The sequence below is a fragment of the Meleagris gallopavo genome, chromosome 2, assembly GCF_000146605.3.
Source record: "Meleagris gallopavo isolate NT-WF06-2002-E0010 breed Aviagen turkey brand Nicholas breeding stock chromosome 2, Turkey_5.1, whole genome shotgun sequence".
Taxonomy (NCBI): Eukaryota; Metazoa; Chordata; class Aves; order Galliformes; family Phasianidae; genus Meleagris; species Meleagris gallopavo.
In genome coordinates this window covers 6,382,678-6,387,924 of record NC_015012.2, presented here as the reverse complement: position 1 = coordinate 6,387,924, position 5,247 = coordinate 6,382,678, and the positions used below count along the sequence as shown (strand labels likewise).

Here is a 5,247-nt window from a genome sequence, read left to right as displayed (position 1 = left end):
TGTTTTGTTTTGTTTTGTTTTTGTCAGAATCAGAATCAAGTAAACAACCACTATTACTTTCTACAAAAGCCAAAGTGTCTGGAAAACACAGGAGAAAAATACGTGACAGCTGGAATATTTTATGTTTACAAATTTATTGTGAAAGTTTTAAGGAAATACAGTGACAGCATTGCCTGCAGTAAAGCAGGGAATGACAGGCAATAAATAAAACTAAAGGGCCACGCAATAAATAAATACAAGACTAATATATTATGTTTGTAGCAAGCTGGTCAGTTTTAAATCCTCCATCTACAGCTGAATGCTACAATAAACAAACCCCACCTGTATGCTTTTCTCTATGGTGCTGGGTGAGCACAACTTACTTTGGGTTGGGATCACCTTCCTCACTGCACTGTGCTGATGGCCCATCTCAGTTTCCCCCTTGAAATAAATAAAAAAATAAAATCCTAGTGCAATTTCAACGTGAGCAGCGAGACCCACCTTCTCTTTGAGGTGGCATCTCTGATAAGGGGCACATAGGTTCTACCAAGCTCCTCTGCACCCATAGACATGTGTAGACGTGCACCGACAGCCGCCACTTTCTGTAGGAGCCATTCCCAGTGACCTGAGACCCGGCCCACCCTCAGGTGCACTGGCTTTGCCCAGTCACCTCCTGTTAGCCTCAGCCAAATGACAGGCTCTGGGCAGCCTGCGTTACGGCCGCAACTCGCCCGCTGTTAATCATCCCGACAATATCAGGACCGCGGGAGCAGCCCGGAGCTATGCAGATGTGAAAGCAGATGAATTTGAAAAAAAAAAAAATAAATAAAAAAATGGGTTTTCAAACTTATTATGGTGATAGTGTTACTTACAACAAATCTGTCTGCAGTTTTGGGGCTGCAGAGATAAAAGCCCTCAGGAAAAATGTCAGTGGCTTGAGTTTATTTATATGTAAGGTAACCATGAAAAATGTCGGTGTACCACTAATTGTAGGGCATATTTATTCTGCACAAGTTGTTTTCCACATTAGCACAGTTGTTAAAATGCAGTTTTGCCTCAGGAATATTATAACTTTATCTTCTGTAATTATAAATGTGGCTGTTGCTGGGGTACGATATACATTGAAGAAGAAATGTAAGAAATGGGCACTGCAAGGAGGAAAACAAACATAATTAAAAATGTAATGCAGTAATTATATGAAACAGACTTGGGAAGTGGAGACCCAAGGATAAGCCAGCAAAGAAGCTACGCGTGTTAGATCCTGGGTTTAGGTTTGTATGCCCTCTCACGTCACATTTCTCTCATGGTTTTTAGCTCAAACCAACTAACAGTGACCTGTCGGCAAGGCAAACCTTTATCTGCAGCACCACCTTATTCTGTGTTGTTGGGTTATTATAGTAAGGGCAATCTTACCACAAGAAGCTAAAAACAGAACTGGAATGCATTATAGTTATAGTAGAATAAATGTTTAATGAATGATGGCATCAAAGTACCTTTGGATAAGGGAGGGAATATCTTAACCCGTTATCTAGTACCATGCAAAATCCCTGACAGATCATACGTCTGTCTGCATGAAGCAGAGGACACCAAGGGTCCCTCAACCTCAGTGAGTTTGGAGGAAAGCACAGCTGTGATGCACTGGTTCCCTACCTGCTGCCTCCAGCCTTCCAGCCAACCCAGGTCTGGGAACCCAGACCATGTCGCCCTATTGTTGTGCAGCACCTGCAAAGCAGGTTCTTGGTCTGTGTCCAAGCTCCCTGGGCACTGTGCTTACACAGTGCACACACAGCAGAGACGCACAACAGAGAAATACTGGGACTGAGAGTCTGTCCCTTTCCCAGGGGAGGGGCCATTTAATGGTGCATGAAAGTGCACGGTACCGTTTCAAGGTTTTCAGGTTTTGTTTGTTTTATTGATTCCTTACTTTTATACCAAACCATGGATCATGCCATCCTGAGTTTAAAATGCAGATAACACCAAATTCCCATCAGCAACTGGGCAGGGGCCAAGCAAAACCTATTATTGTACACCTCCTATTCACCTATACTTATTGGCAAACAATCCCAGGCCACATGGGGATTATTAGAAACCAGCCAGGTAGAAACCAGCCGGAGAAGTTCAGCACAGTGTGGAGGTTTGTCCACTTCCCTGGTCAGAATCTGGTGACAGTTCCCTGCAGCTCTTCCAGGCACAATCTGCCCCATCCCTCATCCACCAAATTCTTTTTGTCCTTTTTCCTCTCCAAGGACACTTACTGCCCTCTAAAGGCTTCTTATACTGCAGTGCCCTTTATCCCACCACAGCATTTTTTCCCCCACTCATCCCCATTTTCTCTCCTTTAGGTTTTGGCCGTCTTACTGTTCAGATGAACAGTGCAAACAAAACACTTCAAATTCTCACATTTTTCATTCAGGGATATCTATGGCCAAGCAGAAAGTAGTTGGAAATACAGTTGATGTACTGAGGGACAGTCGGCTGAATATGAGCCAGCAGTGTGCCCAGGTGGCCAAGAAAGCCAATGGCATCCTGGCTTGTATCAGGAATGGAGTGGTGAGCAGAACTAGGGAACTCATTCTGCCCCTGCACTTGGCACTGGTGAGGCTTCACCTTGAGTACTGTGTTCAGTTTTGGGCACCTCAGTACAGAAAGGACATTGAGGTGCTGGAGCAGGTCCACGGAAGGGCAACAAGGCTTGTGAAGGGCTTGGAGAATATGCCCTATGAGGAGAAACTGAAGGAACTGGGGATGTTCAGTCTGGGGAAAAGGAGGCTGAGGGGAGACCTTATTGCTCCCTTCCAATATCTGAAAGGTGCTTACAGAGAGAGCAGGGCTGGTCACTTCTCACCGGTGACAGGTTAGGACAGGTGACAGGACAGAACGAAGGGAAATGGCCTCAAGTTGTGCCAGGATAAGTTTGAGTTGGATATCAGGAAACACTTCTTTACAGAAAGGGTTGTTAAGCACTGGAATAGGCTCCCCAGGAAGGTGGTTGAGTCACCATCCCTGGATGTGTTTAAAATCTGTTTGGATGTGGTGCTCAGGGACGTGATTTAGCAGAGGGCTGTTAAGAGTTAGGGTAGTATGGCTAGTTCATGGTTGGACTTGACGATCTTTAAGGTCTCAAGGTGATTCTATGATTTATGATTTTACAATCCAAGACTTGACAAAAAAATAAAATAAAATAAGAAGAGGTTTGGTTGGAAGATTTGGGCCCAATTATCTTTTGGTTTGTTTGTTCCATTTCTAGTTCATGTTTGTGATATTTATATTTCCTCCTGACTCATTTGTCCATTTTCAGAGGGAGCCCAGCTGCACACTGGGCTTCAGCCATGCTGATGCTGCCCCCCAGAAACAACCATAGAATCAGAGAATCACAAAATCACCAAGGTTGGAGAAGACCTCTGAGATCATCCAGTCCAGCCGTCCATCTACCACCAATATTTCCCCACTAAACCATGTCCCTTAGCACAACATCTAAAAGTTTACGAACACCACCAGGAATGCTGAGTCCAGCACCTCCTTGGGCAGCCCATTCCTGGAGATGGCCACCAGCAACAAACACAACTTTCCAGTTGCTCCATGTCACATCTTCCCAGTATCATCACCTGAAAATTCTCTTCCTTGGCCTAGGGGCAGGTCATTCTGCTTGTGTCGCTCCTGACAGATGTCATCTTTGGGTTGCAAGGCCTTCATTGCTGGGGATGCTGCCACCTCTCCAGGCAGTGTCATTCAGTGCATCACTGGCCTTATCACAGCAAGACATTACCCTGAATCTTTCTCACCACAGTTGAAGCCCATTACCTCTTGTCCTATCTGCATGAGGCGTGGAGAACTGATTACTCCTTTCCTCTTTGCTGCAGTACTTGACATATTTGAGGACTGTTTTGTTGACACAGATGATTCTTGGTACTGAAAGCAGTTTCCGAAGAAGTTTGTCTCCCCATCACTGAAACCAGCATACTTTTGGCTATAATGTTCAGCACCAGCACAACTATTGTAAATATCATTTAAAAAACAAACTGAAAACTGAAATGAAACCTCACTGAAAATCACACATTAAGGGAATTTATGTTCCCTTTTTGCTGTCCTTTAAAATACAAACAAGACTATTTTTGACTTATGCGTAATTAAAATGAGGGGACGTAGTTTTGCCTAATGCCAGTGCTGAATACTCATCATCTAGGCCCCCAGAAATTATCAACATTATTTTAAAAATTAACAATATTATTTAAAAAAATAATACAATTATTTCAGCAAAACACATGAAGCTCTTCACAATTGCCATCAGGCATAGAGCCTGAAATGGGTTTCTCCTCAAGCACCTACGCACATCAGAAAACTGGACATTCTGTCCATCTCCTTCGGGCTAATGGGGGGTGGAAAAGCCAAAACAGATATTTAAGGTGGCACAAAGGAAATGTCTCTCCTCTTCACAACAACAAGTCCCAATAATTTTCAGATCACAGGTTTAACCCAAGATCCTTGCCTTGGGGCAAAGGCAAAAAATAGCCAGGGTATAGATGGATGGAGAGAAGGGATATGTTTCCAGTGCCACTGATGGGAACTGAGGAAATAAGGTCAATCAGTAGAAGACTCTGATGTGGTCAGGTGAAACCTGTCCAAAATGATCTTTTTCTCTATCTGACAAAACTTGAGTAAAGGACACAGTGCGCACACAGAAAAATCTTTCCCTTGGTATTCAGCTTTGGAAAACACAAGTTTAGTGGCTCTGATGTTACAGTCTGATGACTGTATTTAGTAATCACCTATGAACATGCCTGAATGATCTTGTCTGCTTGCGTTTTGAGTCAACTTATATCAGATTTTCCAATGTGTATGGTGTTGCTGGCCCCTTACGTACCATGATAATGCTTTACTGTGGAGGAACAGAGTCGTGGGAAAGGATCTATTAACTCCTTTCCTAAGTGCCAACATGCCCATTTTTCTCCAAAACGGCATTCAGTGACCTTTAAACCTCCACTTCCTTTTATCGGCTCAAGTAGTGAGGTGCACTTGTCCTCTTAATGAAGTCAAAAAGACAAGAGACTCTCACAGTGAAGTGACATGGCTCTGGCAGTTGCTGTTAGTGAAAGGCTCTTAAAATACATCCAGCAGTTCCAAACTAAAATCACATTAGATCTTAGCAATCTACCCTTGGGCTTGCCACAATGGTGAAATTAGTCAGATCAAATATATTTTACTTCTCAACTGATTTGTTTGCTCCAAAGCCAAGCTGGAAAGTTTTCTTTTACTGTTTTTTTTTTTTTT

At 43.3% G+C, this 5,247-nt stretch overlaps 1 long non-coding RNA gene across 5 annotated transcripts in view; it reads right to left on the bottom strand.

Annotated features, from left to right (window-relative positions):
* The window catches only part of LOC104909502, a 157,067-nt gene that overhangs the window by 19,781 nt on the left and 132,039 nt on the right, over positions 1 to 5,247 (bottom strand). The window lies entirely within an intron of this gene.